Genomic DNA, 21,322 nt, shown 5'->3' with positions numbered 1-21,322 from the left:
TGCTATTTTCCCTTTTCAATACCACTAAGAGTCAGATTTTCCTTAGGACATATTACCTATTTATAGCCACTTAGAACATTTGACACCGATCGGCACTTTGGAGCTGTATCTGGCGGTATAACTAGCATTTACAGGATTTCTGTAGACTTTTATTACACGGTGTGACACTAGATTGATGGACTGTCTCAGTCTTATTCTCTGTCAATTGTACACTGATCCGTGACAGCATAATGGATATGTGACAGTGTTTGGAAGGGTGAGAATGATTACAATAACATTTTGGGGAGGGTGGATATCAGAGTTCCTTTTAATACACTTCTTCATTCTCCTCTTATATTAAAAATTTTTTAAATCTGCCAACTTAGGATGTGCCAATTTTCTTTATCAGAAAAAAAAAAAAAAAATTGATACCTGTTTTAGACAAACGGTATTAAATGTGATGGCAAAATAGCTGTCGATCACGCTGAACAAGGCTATTAGGCATTCCTTGCAGCGAGGAGACTGCCAGGGACCCTCTCAGAAGGGAATCGTGTTATGTTCCCATCTAGGTCAAGGGCTGTTACATCTAGAAAGATATTCTCTGTTGAGGGAAGGGCAGGGGAAGGGCTTACTGATCTCACAGCAGGGATTACTCCGGACTTGCCCGAGGAGATAGTTCCTCCTTCCCCAGCAGGCGTTTGGAAGCTGTGCCAGGGAACGCACTTCAGTGACCAGCCAGAGAGCCTTTCAACACTCACAAGTTCAAGTTTATTTACGGTTTCAAAGGTTGCAGCGCGTCCTCTCTGGGGGGACAGGGAAAAGAGAGTCGAAACATTTGCAGTTCTTGTCTTCTCTTCCTTCTGAAATGTCACAGATAACACCGCTAAGCCTGTGCCTTTGGTTTTGGTTTTGAGAGCGGTGCGGGGAAGCTTCAGGAAAGGGACAGGGAGGGGAGGAGTGAGCTGGGGGAGTTAATAGTAAAGTGAAAGTCACTGAAGGGGAAGAGCTGCGAGGCAACCTTGGCTCTTTTTCAGCAGGAACCGGGAGAAAAGGTTACCAGAGCGCAGACAGGCCGGGTGGCAGCCTACAATATCTGACATGGTAATGGATTCAAGATGCGGAGTCTGGGAAAGGTGATCTGCTTGGCAACAAAGCACCAGTCAGGGTGCATGGACTCTATTCTTTGTCCAAATGGAGTTCAATTGAAGATTTGGAAGCTGTGAATCAGTCTCACTTATGCAAACTTTACTAAAATCCATGTGGTGCTTTTGTTTTTGGAAGGAATGGGTATTCTGATTTTTTTATGCATGGGAAATGTATAATATACAACTCTCTTTTATTGTAGTGGGTCAATGTTACACACAAACACGCACACACACATGCACAGATACACACTTGCCCAAGGTTCTCCTAATCTTAGAAGATGTGAGAACAGTACTTGTAATAAAAAGGTAAAAGTCCTGAACATGGCATTGGATTGGGTGAGAAAATAGTAAGGGTCAGGCTCAGAAATCCTGGTAACACGGGCAGAAAGCGTCAGTCCTCTCAAACTCTCAAATACTGAGTCTAGCTGTAGAAGGGTCAAAAGTCTATTGCAGTTAGGGTCATGGCATTCTGCTTCTAACCAGGACTTATTTCCACTGAGTCAAATGTGTTACTTGACATCTCCATAGGCACAATTTCTGTGACTCCAAAACCAGTAAATGACCAGCATGACTGACACAGGTAGATGCTCGGGCTGCAGTTAATAGAACACCCAGCACAAACACCTGAAGCAGTTAAGAATTGCTTTATGTGATCAAAGAGTTCAGAGGAGATGCTGCTTCAGAGAGGCTGCTCTAACCCTGCGACCAGATCCTTCCCTGCTCTACTCCCAGGCTTTCCCTGTATGATGGCTGCCAGTGGCTGGTTGGACTCAGGCTTTCTTTTTCATACCCAGTAGTTTGGGATGGAGAGGCCATGGGAAGAGATAGATACTTTTAAAAATGTTTGTGTTCAAAACCAAAAAGAGAAATGAATCCTGAGTGACAATAAATGACAAATATCAACTGCTGCTCCTGTCCTTGTGCTCTCTCTCTACCGTTTTCCCTTTGAGCTTCATTCTCCTGCATATCACTGATTAATTGACCTTTCATTTAGCTCAGCAATTGTCAACCAGTGTGCTGCAAGACACTGGTTTGCTGCAAGAGGGACACTGGTGTGTCACAAGAATTTTTAAAACATGCAATACGTGCTCTTTAGTCAGGCTCATTGACCTCTTTTCCCTTAGATTGTCAAATTTAAAAATGACAACAGTCAACACAGCACTAGCCATCTGGTGAGAATGAGTCAAACTTATACCTCTTTTTTGTCAGATCAGCAAAAAATATATTACATTTTTTGGTGTGTCACAAGCAGAATTTTAGTAATTAGTTATACAATTTAATAACATGTGGGCTATGAGATTTAGAAGGTTGGAAATCTGTGATTTAGCCAATTAATCAGTCAGTCTGCAAACTATTATGGAGCACCTACTTCATGGCTTGTGTAATATACTAGGCCTATAATAACGCATTTTCACTCTTAAGGAGCTCTGGAGTGGGAAGAAGAAATATAAAGCGAAATTAAAATATTATGTCAAAGTTCTAATTATGAAGATATGTACAAGATACTGTGTCAAGATGTCTATGCAAGAGGATGTCAAAAAAGGATTCATAGAAGCTGGATTTGGATCTTGAGCCAAGTAGGAGCTCTTTGAGCTGGGGACCAGTTGTGGGCAGAAGAGATATTATGCAAAGGAAGGAGTAGGAGTGATGAAACTATCCCATGTTTTTGAAGAACAGTAAGTGGTATGCAGTAATTGGAGGAGAGATTGTAAATATAGGAGTCATAAAATTTGAACCCAGAGAATGGGCAGAAACCTGCATTCTCAGCCATGCCAATCAACAGACATTCCTGGGTCTCTACTCACACTACACATCCTAGTTTTGTGCAGCCACAGGTAACAGTGTGATGGTGATCCAGAATGGGGCCAGCATGATCTGGGGTTCAACAAATTTTTGCCAAATGTCTGCTATGTGCAAAGTACAGGACCACTGCAAATGCATGCCATCTGACCTCACACTGAGCCTTTCCACTGACTAGAAATACTCTGATTCATCTCTTACAAACGTCTTCTCTCTCTTTAAGCTCCTGTTCACTTACGTTGCTAGTTTTCTCTTAAGATGATCTTGCCTTTTTAAATGACTAAATACTATTTTTGCGCCACGTATAAATTATCTATTCACCTACTCTTAGTCTTCAAGATGTATCTACCTTTACACTCTTTTTCAAACTCTAATATCTATTTCCTGATGAGATATTTCTCCTTCCCCTCCCTGGTTCCACTCTGTCAAGCCCCCCACAGGAAATGCTTAGCACTTTCTGAGAAAAGGTGCTCATCCAGCTATCCACTGTCTTTTCAACGTTAAATATGCTCACATAGAGAGAAACAAGCTGGCGGCATAGGTCACAGCTACACCCGCCGCCTTCCGCAACCACATCAAAATTACAACTAAGATACAGAACCACCAGCACTCAGAGCCTCCTGAGATCTGGCTGCACAGAAGCCCTACAACCAGGGAAATGAAGAAGCACAGAGACCAGTAAGAGGGGTGCAGATGCGGGCAGATTGGGGCTGAATTGGGGCTGAATCTGAGACGTGCCACAGGCCCACACCTGGTGCCACAGTTGAAACCCGGGAGGGAATCTCAGTGGTGAGGGCTTCCTGGAGGAGTGAGGGGTCCCAGCTCTACAGCAGGTCCCCAGCCCAGGGCTCCAGGGCTGGGAAGAGATGTCCCCACAACTTTGGGCTGTGAAACCAGTAGGGACTGTCGCTGAGGGTCAAGGAGGCTGTGGGAGCCCCAGCAGCTCCTCTTAAAGGGCCCGCGCACTGACTCACTCGGATGCTCTCCCTCTGAGCCCAGCGCTGGGCAGCAGCTGGAAAGGACCTGGGACACTCAGGGAGGAACTGACCTGCCTGAAATCAAGGCGAGAGGTGGAGGGGCGGCTTCCTCCCGGGAAGAAGAGCTGGCGGAGGCCATGGCTCCTTTGGCGAGTCCTCCCTGCACACAGCCCGCAGGCAGGCACCATGTTTGAATCGCCAGCACCTGACTCACACCTTTGCCCCCTCCTTGTGATTCCCAGAGGCCCCGCCCCTCCCCACCTGCAGCTCATCCAGGCCATTTCCAGGGGCTTTTCTGTGCAAGTGGCCTCTCCAGCCTCATGCTTAGGACTTTCCTAAAATCTCTCAAACAAGCAGCAGTGGGCCCCATACAGCTTGATAAGCAGCCCCAGGCCTGGCACTAGTGGTAGCCTGCATTGGTTCATGGCTTGGCCTCTCCTGGACACCTCCAAGCCCAGCACAAGTAGCTCATGCTGGGTGGCCCTGGGCAAGGCACTGGCACAGGCTGACTTTGCACCTCCCGGGAGGCCCCAGAGACAGTGCACCTGGTGGTCAGACTCGACCACGCTGGATTACAACCCTACCACAGCCAAGAGTGACACTCAAGGGGTGCACTTGGTGAACACCAAAGCTCCACTGAAGTAAATCCTGATCCACAGGGGTATCTCCAGCACAGCAGCTCTCTGGCTGTAGTTGCAGCTGGTCCTCACAGCTGATTGGCCTGGGGGGTCAGTTAATCCCAGTGACGCCAACAGCAACCAAGGCTCAACTACAACAGGACAGTGCACACAGCCCACACAGGGGAGCACCTAGAAGGCCCAGCTCAGGTGACTGGGGAGGCCGAGCCACTGGACCCTACAGGACACCTACTACACAAAGCCACTCTACAAATTCTAGGAGACATAGCAGCTCTACCTAATACATAGAAACAAACACCTGGAAGCAGCCAAAATGTGTATGCAAAGAAAATGTCACAAAGGAAAGAACAGAAGAAATCTCTAGAAGAGGAACTAAATGAAATAGATCCAAGCAAGCTAACAGAGAGTTCAGAATTTTGGTTATAAGGATGTTTAAGCAGACTATTAGGGAAATAACTGAGAAAATCAATAACATAATAAAGTACCAATTTGAAATGAAGGCTACACGAACTGAAATGAAGAATAATTTGCAAGGAATCAACAGTAGAGTAGAGGACTCTGAGAATCAAATCAGCAATTTGGAACATGGGGAAACAAAAAACACCCAACCAGAAGAGCAAAAAGAAAACAGAATCCAGAAATATGAAAATAGTATAAGGAGCCTCTGGGACAACTTCAAGAGGCCCACCATTCGTATTATTGGGGTGCCAGAAGAGGCAGAAAGAGACCAAGGAATTGAAAACCTATTTGAAAAAATAATTATAGAAAACTTCCCCTACCTGGGGAAAGAAATAGACTTTCAAATCCAGGAAGCACAGAGGGTCCCAAACAAGAAGAACCCAAAGAGGCCCACAGCAAGACACATCATAATTAAAATGCCAAAGGTTAAAGACAGAGAATCTTAAAAGCAGCAAGAGAAAAGCAGTTAGTTACCTACAAGGGAGCACCCATATGACTGTCAGCTGATTTCTCAACAGAAACTTTCCCAGCCAGAAGGGAGTGGCAAGAAATATTCAAAGTGGTGAAAAATATGGAACTACAACCAAGATTGCTCTACCCAGCAAAGTTATATTTAGAATTGAAGGTCAAATAGAGAGCTTCACAGATAAGAAAAAGCTAAAGGAGTTCATCACCACCAGACCAGCACTATAGGAAAAGTTGAAGGGTCTTCTTTAAGAAGAAGCTAATGAACAAAAGAATCTGATGAACTAAATAGATCCAGAGACATTGACACATGCAACAGATGATCATATTTCAGAGGAAAGAGGGAAGGGGGTTTGAGGGTGGGAAGAGATTAACCAAAGAAGTTATATGCATATATGTATAACCCATGGACACAGTCAATAACAGGGTGAAGGCCTGGGAAGGGGGGGGAACGAAGTGGAGGAGATCAATTGGGGGGGAAAATGGGATACCTGCAATACTCCCAACAATAAAGATAAATTAAAAGAAAAAAAGCAAAGGTAATAAATATTTAAAATTCTTAAAAAAATATATATATATGCTCACAGTTGTGCCTGAAGGAACCTGATATGGCAATACCCTTCCACCTTCTCTTGCCTCCCTGGGTTTTGCTCTATCATTTATTAATTTTTTATCTTATTATCTCTCTCTCCATTGGCTCCTGCCCATTGACATTCAGTGATGCTCAGACAATCCATCCTTCCCAGCCAAAGACACATTAAGAAGTAGACATCAATTCTAGTCTCCCTTCAAAATCCTTCTTGACACGAGAGTGGTTTATTCCTGCCCTTTTTATGTCTTAACTACCCGCTCATTCCTTGCACTGTTGTAATGAACTCTCTCTACAGGGCTGGCTACATGATTGGTGGGGCCTGCTACAAGAGGGAATTGTAGGGCACTTTGTTCACGGAGCAGGAGAAAGATTTCTTCTTTTTTAATTGAAGCTACCTTTCTTAACCTGTCATAGAGGTTTTTATTTGCCTTTTAATGCCACACTACCTCAGGCACCGAGACACTCATAGGAGGAGCGCAGACCCTCATGGGTGCTGAGGGCTCCACCCTGAAACCCAGTACACAGGCCATGTTCCGATTTCAGTGCTCCAGGGGTCCAGGGACAGCAGTATGTCCAGGCCAAGCCCCTGGCAAAGGTGTTATCAACTCTCCCTGATTGTTGCAATAGCTTTTGCTCATCTCCCAGCACTGCCTCCCCAGACAAGTCCCAACAAAATCATCAGAGTCATCTTTTTAAGCATGTGTCAGGTCATGCCATTTCTCTGCACAGAAACCTCCCTTGACTGACTTCTCTCACTTGGAGTAAAGGTCAAATTCCTTAGAAAGCCCTCTAAAGGCCCTGTGATTTGGCCTGTGCTAGCTCTCTGTATTTATCTCTTACCATTTTCCTTGCCCTACTCACCACACTAGCCTCTCTGCTATTCTTTAGCCATTCAAAAGTGTTCTTATTTCATGGACTTTACACTTTTTGTTTATACAAAAAAAAAAATTAAAAAATTATTATCTCATTTAAGTTAAAATTGAAGGTTAAACCAACCAACAACAGGCAAGGCAAGGTGTCACACAACAGAATGAGGATTCTGACTCTCAGCATTTCAAGCAGCTCTTCTCAGGGACAGCCTCATTCTCCCCTCTCACAGGGACCCTAAGCTTAGGGATCAATTTAGGAACACCAGCAGATAATGTCTCTTTCCAGTAATTTCAGCAAATTATTTTTGAGAGTTCACAATGAATCGTTTGGAATTATTTGCCCATCTCATATTTTTAAAAAATAATGACTAAAACATTTGGTACTTTAATTGACCCAGCTTGAGTTAAGTGCTCAGAGCTAGAGTCTGTGGGAAAGAAAAGAGAGTAAGGGACAAGTGCTTCCTGAAAGGAAAGGATCTTATTTCCCAACATAAAATATATGTCAAATGTGTCTATTTAATGGACTATTGTGTTACCATGAAGATCAGTTTTTTAAAAATATTATATTTAACGACATAAAAGGCTTATGATATAATGTTAAGTTTAAAAGTAGAATATTAAATGAAAGAATGAGTGAGGGAAAGAGAATGTAAACTGGAAGAGAATAAATGAGATATCAAGAGGATAATCCTTAAGTGGAGAAATTGTGTAAGGATTTAACTTTATTTCTCATTTCATTATGTTATTGATATTTTCTAGTACAATAACATATTTCACAAAACATAAATATTCTCAAATAAATAGATGAAGATGCCTTTAAAGTGCAGTGGGGCAATTGTTTGTGAGGATAGCTTTTGTAGTCTTGACTTTCTGGGTGCTAACCCTGGATTTGCCAATTACTCTGTAAATTTACGCAAATCACTTTCCTTTTCACACCTCAGTTTCTTTATCTGAAAGGTCTGAAGGGTAGTGCCTACTTCATGGGCTTGTGACTCTAAGAATGAACTCTATAAAGGGCAGCACTTGTTCTCTTGGTAGGGACTGAAAAATATTACCATCACTAAGGGTTAGACATGGGCACAGGTAAGCAAAAAGCATTGCTTCCACATTCTATGGAAGAGTATCCATTTTTATAAGATGGTTATTTCATGACTTTTTATTTATTTATTTATTTTAAATATATCTTTATTGATTTCAGAGAGAGGAAGGGAGAGGAAGAGACAGAGATAGAGACATCAATGATGAGAGAATCATTGATTGGCTGCAGCCTGCAAGCCGGGCATGTGCCCTGACCTGGAATCGAACCCCAGTGTCCTGGATCCTAGGTCGATGATCAACTGCTAACCCATGCCCGGCTGGGCTCATGACTTTTTAAAGTGACTTTCAGGTTGGTTTTTATACCCAATGGCTGTCTGATATTGATGGACCCAGGGCAATAAGAACTCCCTCAACCATGTGAGAAAACAACAAAAACAACAACCAAAAAAAAGGTCTAATTTTACTTTTTTGCCAATTATTAATCTAAGGTCCTTGGTTAGATACTAGGAATATCAGGTTACCATCATCCTCTCAGTCATCAGGGGATTAAGAAAGTGACAATGTAGGTGATGTAAGTCATGGCAATTGGCACCCTTCAGGTAACTGCAGAACTCTCATTTCAGAGAGACCCCCTTTTAAAATTTGCTTTCAGTGAAATCCCTGTGGCCCTTGTGTAAACTGTCCCAACCCTTAAGTAGGTACCTTTTTTTATTGCAATGAAAATAAATTTTAACTTGTGCTTATCAAAGGGGAAAACAAAAGAGAAATGTAACTGGCTGCCACCTATCAAATAATTGGAGTCCTCATGAACTAGATGACACAGACCTGGATGACACAGCAGCATTAAATAAAAGATAAAATGGAAACAAGACTCTTTGAATAACACTGCCTGAAAGCAATTTCCTTCTTGAACTGGGGCACTGCTGATCTGAAAGCCACAAATTTTAGAGAATCATGCAGGGCCTGAGACTTTGATTGTATAGTTAATAAAGGATAAAAAAAAATCTTCATCTCATGCAGTTGATGACATGCAAAACAAATTCAAGATGTTCAGGTACAGACTTGCAAGAACTGCAAATAAAAAATGAAACAGAAGCTTAGGCTGTTCTTTTGACTGTTCACAAACTTACACATATAGAGTGAATAAAAATTTTTTTTTAACCTCTGTGTTGAGGCTTTGTGTCAGAAACTCATTTTAGATGTTAATTCTCAAGATGCCAGTGGAATCTTTAGATTGCCGGAGATTCATTTGACAACAAAAGTTAAATGCCCAAGGACTTTTTATGCATCAAAATATATGTATATGTTCTCCAAATTGGAGCGTGTTTTAGGAAGACCCCTCATGAGTCTTGCCTCTGTGTGAAGAAAGACAGTACATTTAACTTTCAGTTCAAGCCTTTTAGCTCAAGGCTCTCTGATAGCTCATGTTCTTTCCCGGAATTGTGAAGTTTGAACTTGAGAGAAAATAAATATATTTTACATTTTAAAATATTGTCATTCTGTTATAAGCACATTCTTCTGTCAATATTGATGATATTAAAAGGTTAATGAAAAAAATATAGGAATGAGCCAGCCACTAAGACTCCAGGCAGAACAGGGTTTGTCTGGCCAGATGATATAATTCCAAAAAGATAAAAGGGGTTAAGACTCCATTTAGTCAAGTACAGCAGCAACAGGATGCCGAAGGTCTGAAAATTAGGTTTGATGGATGTAAGCAAGAGAGGAACATAGGGTCATTTTTAAGAAATAAAAGAGGAAATTTCAAAGATGGGGCACAGAGGTGACCAATGGGATGAGTCTTGGCTTGGTGGCAAGATCTATGGCCTTTCTGGCAGATTGTGTCTGTAATCGCCGTAACCATTTTAGAAAGCAATCTTGCAAACATTCTCTTAATGTATATATTTTTGCTTCTTTTTGCTAAATTCTGGGAATATCCTTAGATGTGGTAAGGGTCACTAAACTTTCTCATTTCTATTTAATGAAACTCTTTTTTTATGCTAAGTTCCTATCAATGTGAATATTATTTCATGCTCTTAGCAATCACAGAGTGTTTATGTTCTGCTTATTACATCTTCTTAATGAAGAGAACTTTGCTACAGTCTTGACCTCTTTTTCCCCCCAGATTATTTTCAACCAGGATAGGCCAATTGAACTTGAATCTGTTTCTCCTTTGTGCTTGATCAAATCAGTAATGGGGGCAGGGGTTGAGTATTGGGAAGGGGACAATAGAGGCCTGTGCTATAAAAAATTATAGATGAGTTTAAAAGTGGTGTCTCGCACAACGTTTTTAATCTAGTCAAGTTATTGGAACTTTTTCTTCCTTAGGAATTATTTGTGAATAGAAATAATAGAAATAATAATAGAAAAAAATGGAACATTTTATTCTACAACATAATCAGTTCATTTGGGGACAAGAATGCAAGGTTTTTGCCCTTTAAGTAATAATTTTCTTTGACTGATATCATCACCTGATCTGCCCTCCAGAAGTAAATATAGAAACCTAAAATCTGTTTGCTAAATTTTTCTTGAGAAGAGAAATACAGGGAAAGTTCTCCCACTTGATATGAACTAATTGTTGCCATTGAGAAAGTTGATGGCTTATATATTTAATTTTGTTATAAAATTACTTAAACTTAATCATAAACAGGGATTCATGTACACAACTGGTGATATATATATATATATATATATATATATATATACTTATTTTATATAGTTTATATTTTATATATATATATCTATCTAAAATTAAATCAATCTTTCTATTTGATAATTCTTGTTTAGCTTTTCAAAGTTTCATAAAGAATTGATTTTATATGACAGGTGACAAATAGTTTTAGAACCTTTTGAATTTGTATCTAATTTATAAGTATGACATAATTTTCTCTTGTAAGAATGACTCAATATAAAAGATCTAGTGGGGAATCGTTTAGCAAACTACCATGCACCAGTTACTAATCCCAGGGAAGGAATCTAAACATATCTGCCCACTGCATCACCAAGAAAAACACAACCCAGTCAAGCACTGGATGGGACAACATTTGACTCACATAGAGAAAAGACCAAGCAAGATCAGCTTTAATAGCTGGCATTGGCCCTGCATGACCAGTGGGTCTCTCTTGTCAGCTCATGCAGTGCGACTTGCCCACACACACCCTTCCTGAGCCGCAGTGGAACAACCCCATCCCCTCTTCATGGAAGGCAGACACAGTAGTGGGGTTGGCCAGGTGCCATATGATGCACATGCTTACGCAGAATTAAGGGCACACACTGAGCATGAAATGGGGAAAGATATTCCCACACAAGGTAACAAAACTGGAATAGAATATATGGGCTCTTCGTCTCTAGATAAGGAAGTGTTCCAGGCCCAAAGACCATTCTCATGTGGCTGAGTGGGGGGCCAAAAGACTATGCACATGAACCTGCCCTTCCCAACAGGGATGAACACAAATCTTGGACTACTAGATATATGGATGCAAAGTATATGGCCCCAAATTTCTGGTTAAGAAATATTGGTTATAATTTTGAGAAAATTGGAATTATTCAGAAAAGATGTCTTAACCCAACCTCTTAATGGTTAGGGCCATACCTTAATTATGTTTTATACTCTGAGTGACTGTACCACTTTTTCATCAATATATCAGGGCATCTTTATTATCCTGGGCTTGTTTTATTATTATTTTTTCTATTCATGACACCAAGATGACTTTGGCATGTTCTGCCCTGAACAGAGACTCAGCTAAATGTGACACAAATTGGAAAAGAGGCCCAGATCCATACTTCTCAGAGTCATAGGGTCAGGAAAAGGACAGATGTTAACTTATGGGGGAAGTTAAGTGGCAGGTTACTTAGGACTTTCTAAGGAATATTTCACCTAAAATTGCCAGTCAAATTCAAGATTTAGACCACTGAAAAGCAATCTGCAGGAAACTCTGTAAGTAGATTGTAACCAGTGGGCCTGCAAAAGAGGAACTAGTAAGTAGGATTTCATAAGCAGAGATTGGAATTTAAGAGTAGAACATTTATTCCTGTTTTGGTTCTTTTTTAGGCTATATGATTGAGATTTACTCTCTCAAGAAAACAAACCCAAAGCTGAATAACCATGAAATTAGGGCATTTAAGACCTGAGTGGACCCAGACAGAAAGTTGATCATGTTTAGTCAGTGATTTAAAGTCTCTTCAGTCATTCATTCTGGGAGCTATTATTGATTCTAGAGTTTGACATAAAAAAAAAGCAGAGAAGATAATTAAAGGCAAGGGTGAGTAAACTAGCATGCCAAAATTGTCAAGCAAAACCAGTATGTGTTTTGTTAATTATGAAAACTACCATCTTTATCAAATCTTATTTGACTTAGTTGAATTATACAGAGAGGCCCCATATTAAAAAAAAAAAAAAAAAAAAATCTGGAAGCTCAACAAGTACTGAGATTTTAAAAAAGAGGAGATTAAAGTTAAGAATTCTCTCAAGACATCCTTGATCCTAAATGATCTATCCTCAATTTAGAAATAGTCATCAATTGCCTAACTTATTGATGTAGAAATTCTATAAACAAATGATGGCTTCACTTGGAGTTCAAATCAGCAGAATTCCTTTTCTCTCTGAAGCTGGAGCCAAAATCTTAACAAAGAGCTTACCACATGTCATGGGTTGGGGTCTCCGGAAAGGAGAATAAGATGGACTGTGAGATGAATCTACACTTATAGAAGGGAGAGGAAAGGAAGGCAACAGGCTCTGGCAGGAGTAGTTGAGCTGCGATCCTGGCCTGATGACAACTTCTGCCAATAACCAACCCCATGAATAAACTTTGGAGCAAAAACAACCTGTTAATGTTGCTCTGCATTGGATGGTTTGAAAAGACCTGGCATTTATATAAATCCTTCATGAGTCATTTGATCTGGGCTATTCCCATTAGTGCATGACCTTAGGCAAGAAGTTCTCTGCAGCTGAAGCCATCCCTGAAGGTGCTGTCAACTGAAGCCTGCCTGCCAACAGCAACCTTGGCAGCTGAGACAGCAAGTCTTTCTTGAAGGGCGATGTGAGCAAGTACTACCATGAAGGAGAATCTGGAGAGGGCATCACCAAGACCACCACAACTTCCCTTTCTGTCATAATAATACTGTATTAGGTAGGGAAAAGTGCATATAAGGGTCAGTCTCTGGTCACTTCCATAGAAAATTTTGTTTTACTGTTAATTTCTGCATACATTTTCTTCTTTGTAAAAGAAGGCTTTCCAGGCATTTTTCTCCAGATAATAGTAGCAACGTGCCATGATCATACAATATATCAGTTTCATGGTTATCAGGACTTGGTTTTTGAAATCTAAGAGCTGTCAATTGGGAAAACTTTTAATCAAGAGAGACTTGGGGCGGCTTTAAGTGTAATGCATAGCCGTGTAGTATACTTCAGTGTTCAAAAGCCAGTTAAGGTTTGAACAGTTTTAAGGAAAGCAATTTCAAGACCCAGAATCTAAGAAGAAAAGGTCTCTAATATTCCATAACTATAGCCTGTTTGGTATGTTATACCCCTGAAAGATCATTTAATTTTTAAAAATTTAATAAAATATCATGTTTTCTTTCTTTATTTTTTTAATGCAGTGCTTTAAAACAAGGTCAGAGCTGGCTTGACAATATTTCCCAAGTAAAACACCATCAAGTACAAATATTACAAAAGATCTCTGAGTTTTCTTGTTTAGTGGTCTGCATAATGTTGTACACCTTCAATACATGCAATATATATATGTATACACACACACACACACACACACACATACACACACATATGTATTACCATTCACTTTAAATAGGCTCTACTGAGCCTTCTTGTGTTCATGTGGTAATTGCAGCCAAGGATCCCAGTGGAGAAGACCTCAGCAGAAATATTCTTTGGAGGAACAACCACTGTCTCCGTTACCAGTGGCACCAAAATTTGTCTAAGTGTAGAAAAGCAGGTAAAGGGTATCTCTTTAAAGCCCCCCCATCCCCAGCCCTGTGCTTTCACATGGTTCTCTTGCACTCTAGGGGACCATAGGTGAGTTTATGCTGTCTAATCCTAGGATCAACATCTGGGAGAACAGACCAGGTTGATCTCTTCCAGGACAACCCACTTTTCTTTATTAATTCCTTATTTAGCTGAACTATAAATATTATTAAACATTTGCTTATGAACTGCCAGAGCACCATGCTGTTCAGCAGATGAGACTGGTGTGTTTTAATTTTATGCACTCAGAACGTGCTTAGTTTAGCTCCCTCTCTGCACTCCACATTTTCCTAAATTCCAGTTATTGGAAAGACATTTTTCCCTTACAGTTCAAGGCACAGGTTTTCTTAATTCTTTTCTTCTGTTGGTGGGGGGTTGGTTTGGGGGCATGTGTGAGAACAGGAGGATTATGGGGGTGGAATGGGTTATGACACATTTTCATTTGCAGCTGCTACAACTCCCTTGCCTTAATCCAGCCCAGATCTCAGCAGAAACCTAACACCATTCCGGTGACCCTGGAACTGCACTAGAGCCTCAAATCACCAAATAAGGTAAGTCGTTTGTTATCTGAGCCATAAATATTTACATCCACTAGTGACAAATGTATAAAGAGTGTGGAGTGACTGTGTAATTTCAGCTGCTCTCCTCAAGCCTGTCAATAGTTTCTCTTATCTCTTGAAAGCCCTAATGACTGAAGTGTGCTAGTTGGATAAGAATGTACTCTCCAGCTTGTTACCCTCCTCTAATTGTTCACTATGATCACATTAGTCACCTAGGAAGTTTTTTCCTTTTAAATTTAGGGCCTGTTGCAAGAAATTGTTCAGACTGGCAAATAGTTAGCTCCCTCTGGTCTCCCTCATTTCTTCATATTCTGTCCCCATTACTACCATAAACCCAAGAGATCTTCACCATTTTTCTTCTTCTTTACTGACATATTAGTGACAGAATGATTCTATGTTTTCCCTTTTTTCCTTGCATATAGATGACTTTGGAAGTTAAGTCTTAATAATGTGTCTAAGCAATGTTTAGACTAGGCCGATAGATTCTAAATCTAACAGGTGACCATGCCACAAATTGGTCACGATGTAAAAGTCTTCTCAAGCAAGCACAGCAAAAAAATCTTTGAAACATTAAATGGCCTGAAATTGAGCATGCTAAGGACAAAGCCAATCTTTGTTTTATTATTCTATTAAGATCTGTACTTGTAAGAAAAATAGAAAATTCATAAACTCATGCTGTTGGTCTATCATCCACTAAGTCATCATGTAGAGCTTGTATTTTTCTATAATCACTGGTTAAAGAATTCCAAAGGTCAGAGAGAGAAATAAACGTATGTTTAATGAATTTGAAAGATGAGAACTAACAATATTTTAAAATTTGCATAATTCAACTTTAAAAGACCTGAATGTTTTGTGAAAACGGTGTGTTGACCTGTACTAACTCCACATACACCTTCATCATAGGCATAACCTTTGAGAAAAATGGCTGTAAATTTCCCTAAAATGCTGCAGTGGCTTGATGGCTAAAATTCAGTGACTAAATGACACTTAGGTAGATCAGCCTCGCTAGGATTTTTGAATTTAGCAAGAACTTTAATAGATTCTCAGAAACAACCCAGTTGGTAACTTGCAAAAATTTGAATCATACCTGAAAAGGAGACTCAACTCACATCTCCTGCTATGTTTCCTAACACTTCAGGCTAAATTAAGCTCTACTCTCTTCTTGTCCTCGTGCCACCCTGTGTCTATTCCTTTCGCAGTGTCACACTGGAATTTGAGCTCCTTGAATGCAGAGATCTGTTGGTTCATTTGAAAATCTCTAAATTCAGCACAATGCTTTGCTGATAATTTGAGCATAAAAAATATTAGTTGAATAAATGAATGTGAAGGGAAGTTGAGAAAGACAAAATGGAAAGGATCTTAAGAGAAGGAGCGTTAGATGTTTTAAAATCTTCATTAGAATAGGCAGGTGTCAGGAACTTAGATCTTTGTTTTCATTTTCTTGTGCGTGTGTGTGTTTACGTAGTAGTCACTTAGTTGGATAACACTGGTTTTTATGAGACAGTGACTTATAGAAGATTCAGCTAGGATGCACTACAGAGATTGAGTTGTCTTAGGAAGTCATATTTGTAGCCTTAGAAATCATTTGGAATTTAGTTACCTGAATTAACAGCCATGTGCACAAGATAATTTGCAGTAACACACTGGTCACTATCTAGGCTCAGGGGCATAATTTGCCTCTAGTATGCAACTACCTTTTCACCTATTGTTCTGCTTTCTCTCTTTTAAATATTCAATACCATCCTAAGGTTTCCTAGCTGTACAAAGTTCTTCCCTTCCCACCAGGGCTTTACATCCTTAATGCTCCCAAATGATCTCTTCTTCCCTACACAGCAAAGCCCTCATTGTCAGCTCATTACTCATGTGATTATTAAAATAATTGTCACTATGACTTACAGATTTGATCTCCCCAGGATATTTGCTTTTGAAAATAGGAGTCTGCTAATCCAAATTAATTTCTAATTGTGCAAATATTTATATGAAAAAAAGATGGAGATATTTTAATTTAAGGTCTTTTGGTGGTTCTTGTCTACTCATCATCTTCTGGCTGTGCATCCACTCCCACACATAGTCCATAACTTCACCAAACATACAAATCATCATTGTTCAGTTTCATACAGTCTTACTGTGCATTGCCCTGTGTTCTCAAGCAAGTGCCCTAACATCCCAAAATTCCCAGTGAAAGAATTATAGTTAGACAAATTAAACAACATTTAAAAGAGTCATCATTCAAAATAGGAGTCACAATGAAGGAGTGTCAAATGTTGGAGATAAAGCTCCTTATAGGCAGACCACCTGAGGTCAAGACATGTGACCGTCAGGCACTCATTTAATCACTGCCCTACCATTCCCATATCTATAAAATTGGAATACATGAAGTTCCAATGTGAATCTAGGAAGTGAAGAATGTGAAAGTGCTGAATGAAATAATCATCTCAGAGTCCCATTGTTATTATCAAACAATAGGAAGTTTAAGTAAAATTCTTAAAGTCTAATCACCACTATTGAATCACCGTTTTCTCCTTTGAAGAATGAATGATCTGAAAGGAAAGTGTGATGAGTATTTCATCATTTTAATAATTTTTATCCTTAAAATACAGGTCAGTGTTGAGATTTCAAAATAAAACAGCAAATAATTTTTTCCCCATCTTTATTCTTCTTCTTAGATTTCTTTTTTAAATTTGGGAATGAATATTGTGAGGTAGGCTCTGTAGTATGAAGGGAGTTATAATAAATTACTTGGAGGACAGAACTCACGAGTAATAATTACTAGCATTCAAACCATCCTTAATGATAGTTTTTCAACAACAGATCTTGAGAATGTCACTGAATCTCAGTGAGCCTTGGTCTACTTATTGTTTAAAAAGAGATAATTCAACCATTTATTCAAGAAATACCATTAGGCACATTCCTGTGTTGACATCAGTGATGCTAATATAAACTGAATGTCATCCTTGCCCCTGAGGGCTCACCTGCCCTGTGTACCTCATAAGAATTCTGTAAGGATGAATTAGATGTATAAGAATGTGACCTGGCAACTATAAAGTTATCTATAAATAGATAAAATTAAGTCTTCAACATGCAGGGAGCTACTGTCAAAGTTGGTAAACAGGAATATTTCATTTTTTGTGAACATATAATCAGAGGCATAGGTTTTTGTGGGAGTTTTTCTTTGTATGTTTTATTTTTACATCACCATTTATCCCCCCTATACCCCTAGAGGTATATGTTTTTAAATATCTTAATGGGGTCTATGAAAGTTTTGTCTTGTTTATTAAATCAACAAGAGACTTAAATGCAAAAAAGAGGGGGTAGGATAAGCACCCAAACTTTTTTCTCCTTTTTATTTCTATGATCTTATGAAAGGCAAATGTCAGTAACAATACCTGGAGTATATATTTGAATAATAATGCTACCCTGTTATTTATTTTATTTGAATGTGCTCTAAACAGAGTCATTTCACTTAAGTAGTCACCTACAATTAAGTAAACCCAATTTTAGTTAACTTCTTTGAAACTTATAAGTCATGAACTGGGTGTGTACAATCAAAAATTCCTCTTTCTAAAACTTGATTTAAATGATGATTCATTAGTAAACTAGGTTATAATTTAGGATAATAAATTTTAGAGCTTCCAATTTAAAAATCAAAGATTTGTGTTTGAATATTAAAGCTCAGAGAAAAAATATATTTGGGCAAGTGAGTGAACAAGACATGGTTCAGTGCCTTTGGGTCCCAGTCACATGTTTAATGATGAAATTAGGTTGTGTGTGGAATTGGTTGGCAAGAGTTACAGTTGCCCCATTTGGAAGAAAGCTGACTTTTTTTTTTTTTTTTTTCCAGCTAATGTTCTTACTTTCACTATTGCCTTTGAAAGGCTCCAACAATTCTAGTTACATGTGTGCATGGAATGTTTCTACTTTGAGTTGATTCATTATATTGTCTCATGCTTATTTCAGACAAGATTTTTACCTGCTTTTTTACAATGAAAATGTATTCTGTGCGGTTTGAAAGAGAGAGAGAGAGAGAGAGAGAGAGAGAGGACTGGGGATCAGAGTGTCATGAAGAAAACATATTGCAGATCCTGAAACACCTAATCAGGTTGCAGCTAGAAGGGTTCTCAAAAATATTAGTGACACAAAAAATATCTTTGGGAATATCTTCATTTTACATATATATGTTGGTTTTTTTTCCTAAAGTGCTTCATTATTCATATATTATGAACTGTTCATAGCACTTGGCTTAGATTCTCTCCTTCAGGCACTTTGGTCTCCGGTGACCTGTTAAAACGGTCTTAGCACATTCACAAGGCTTTTCATTGCAGTCCAGCCTGTTTGTAAAAACGATCCATCAATATCATGTTCAGATGACAGTCTATGTAGAACCTGCCTCTGCTTAACCGGCCTGTCTAATGCTGAGAGCATAGAATTCTGTCCAGGAATGACATCTTGAATAAGTTTGGGTTGGGGCATATTGCATTCTTCTTCAAGACTTTTTTTTTTTTTTCTTCTGTTCAGACATTTCCTTGCTTTTACAAGGCTATAAAAATAGGAACACATTTTTCTTTCCTTTGAAATGACATTGGCCCCAGTTTTGCTCTTCTCTGGGGTGCAAGATAATTAAATCTGGATGCAAAGAAGGAAATGTTTACAAAGCCATGATTTTGATATCATCTGCTGTATTCAGCACTAATATCTATGACAGCCCATCCAACCTCTGATTGTTTACATCAGCTGAATTATCTAGGTTGACATTTACGGGGGCTAGCATTATAGGACTTCATGGTTATCTTCCATAAGATAAATGAAAAGTTCTCCAAAAGGTAGTTTCACCACTGTTATCCACATTCCAACTGATTCCTGCACTTGCAGAAGACATGACTAGTTCTACTGAATCGAAAATAGCCCAGAAAGCTATCGGAATACAGATTTGCATTACGCACACTAGTTCTAGTCCAGATGATGGACTAGCATGTTCTGCTCCCTTTAGTAGCCTTCAAGTGAGCTTCAAGTTGATTTTGTATATTTTTGAGGCATTTTAATATTTGAAAAAAAGCCCTGACTTTTTATTGTTTTTATTACTGATACTCCATTAGCAATCTTTTCCTCACCCAGGGTGGGCTGGCTGACACAAAGCAGATTCCTCTTCCCTAGACGTGATGCTGCTGACAGGGGTCCCACCACTCCCTTTCTGCCTTCAGCACTCTTCACTGCGAGCCTTAAGTCAGCTTATGTTCTTAAGACTACAAATGGAGACAGATCCAAAAAGTATGAGTTTATATGCTTGGGAATCGAGAGGGGGAGGAAACCTAAGAATATAAAATACTGTTTGCCACACATTTTTGTAGTCCACCATAATCCCAACCTCTTATTTTATTTATTTATTTATTTATTTATTTATTTATTTATTTATTTATTTATTTATTTTTTAATCCTCACCCGAGGACACGCTTAGAGAGAGGAAAATAGAGAGAGAGGGAGAGAGATATGAGAGAGAAACATGGATCGATTGCCTTTCACAGGCTCCCTCACTGGGGCTCAAACCTGCAACCCAGGTATGTGCCCTGAGCAGGAATCTAACCAGCAACTTTTCAATGCAGGAGATGACACTCAACCAACCGAGCCACGCTGGCCAGGCCCAATCTCTTATTTTAGAAAGTAGAAAGCTGAAAATAGCTTACGTATTTGTCATACTTAGAAAGAAGTCATATCACACTTAAGTCTCTTCTTTGTGGAATGCTTAAGAGTGCATTACTCACTATAATTACATCTAACTTGCAATGCTTACATTTAGAATGCCACCTTATTATTAATCTCAACAACACCATGAGGAATGTACTATTATTTTGCTCATTCTATAATCATTGAAACTGAGGCCTAAAGAGATCTTTTTTTTCCCCTAAGAGATCTAAAACATGACAGAAAGAAAACCCTAGTCCAGTTATGTCTACCTCCAAAGGCTCATGATTTTAAATCCTTTATTTCTTGCATCCTTAGTCACAAAATAGGAAAGAACTATTTTAATATCATCATTTTATAAATGATGAAAATAAGATACTATGAAGTAATACTAGTTCCTTATTAATTAGTGACAGAACCAGAGTTCCAATGTATGTGTCCAAATTCTTAGCCCACATTCTGAGCAATGAGCCCTCAATTGCTAACAACAGATCCTTGGAGAATCAATCCTGTTAAAATGCACTATCCAGATTAAAAGTTTAGGTTTTGCATCTGTTTGCCATTTTATACCCAACAACAAATAGATATTCATCATTGCCTACATAGTAAGATAAAAAACTGTGAAATTCAAAACTGTAACAATTGCGGTCCCCCTTCACCTGGAAGCTGGTGTCCTACCACACCTACACAGACACTCCTCTCCAGTCATACTGCTTTACTCTTACCTCTCTGAATACTTTATGGGCATTTTTCATGTATTATTTACCCTGCTTGGAATGTTCTCCCACTTCCTTTTCAAGGCCTTATGAGGTATTCTTATCATGTTCCAAAATAGGAAATGGAGGTTCCCAGAGTTTAAGTTGCTTGATTTATTTACATTGTAATTCCCTTAAGGGAAGGCAGCTTGGTGCCCTAATAAGATCAAGGGTTTGGGCATGAGGGAGAACTACTGTTCAGTCTCAATTCTGAAAAGCGTTAGTTATGCAAACCTAGTTCATTTCCTCTATGTCTCTAACCACAGTTTCCTCATTTGAAAAATTGGGGTAATAATACCCAAGTCATTGAATTGTAAGGTTCAAAAGTGACAATGTTAGAATATCACCCAATACGTAATAAGTTTTCAGGAATGTCATTTCCTCCTCCCTTA

Source organism: Miniopterus natalensis, chromosome 9 (assembly GCF_054644295.1).
Source record: "Miniopterus natalensis isolate mMinNat1 chromosome 9, mMinNat1.hap1, whole genome shotgun sequence".
Classification (NCBI taxonomy): domain Eukaryota; kingdom Metazoa; phylum Chordata; class Mammalia; order Chiroptera; family Miniopteridae; genus Miniopterus; species Miniopterus natalensis.
This window is presented reverse-complemented; position numbering follows the sequence as displayed.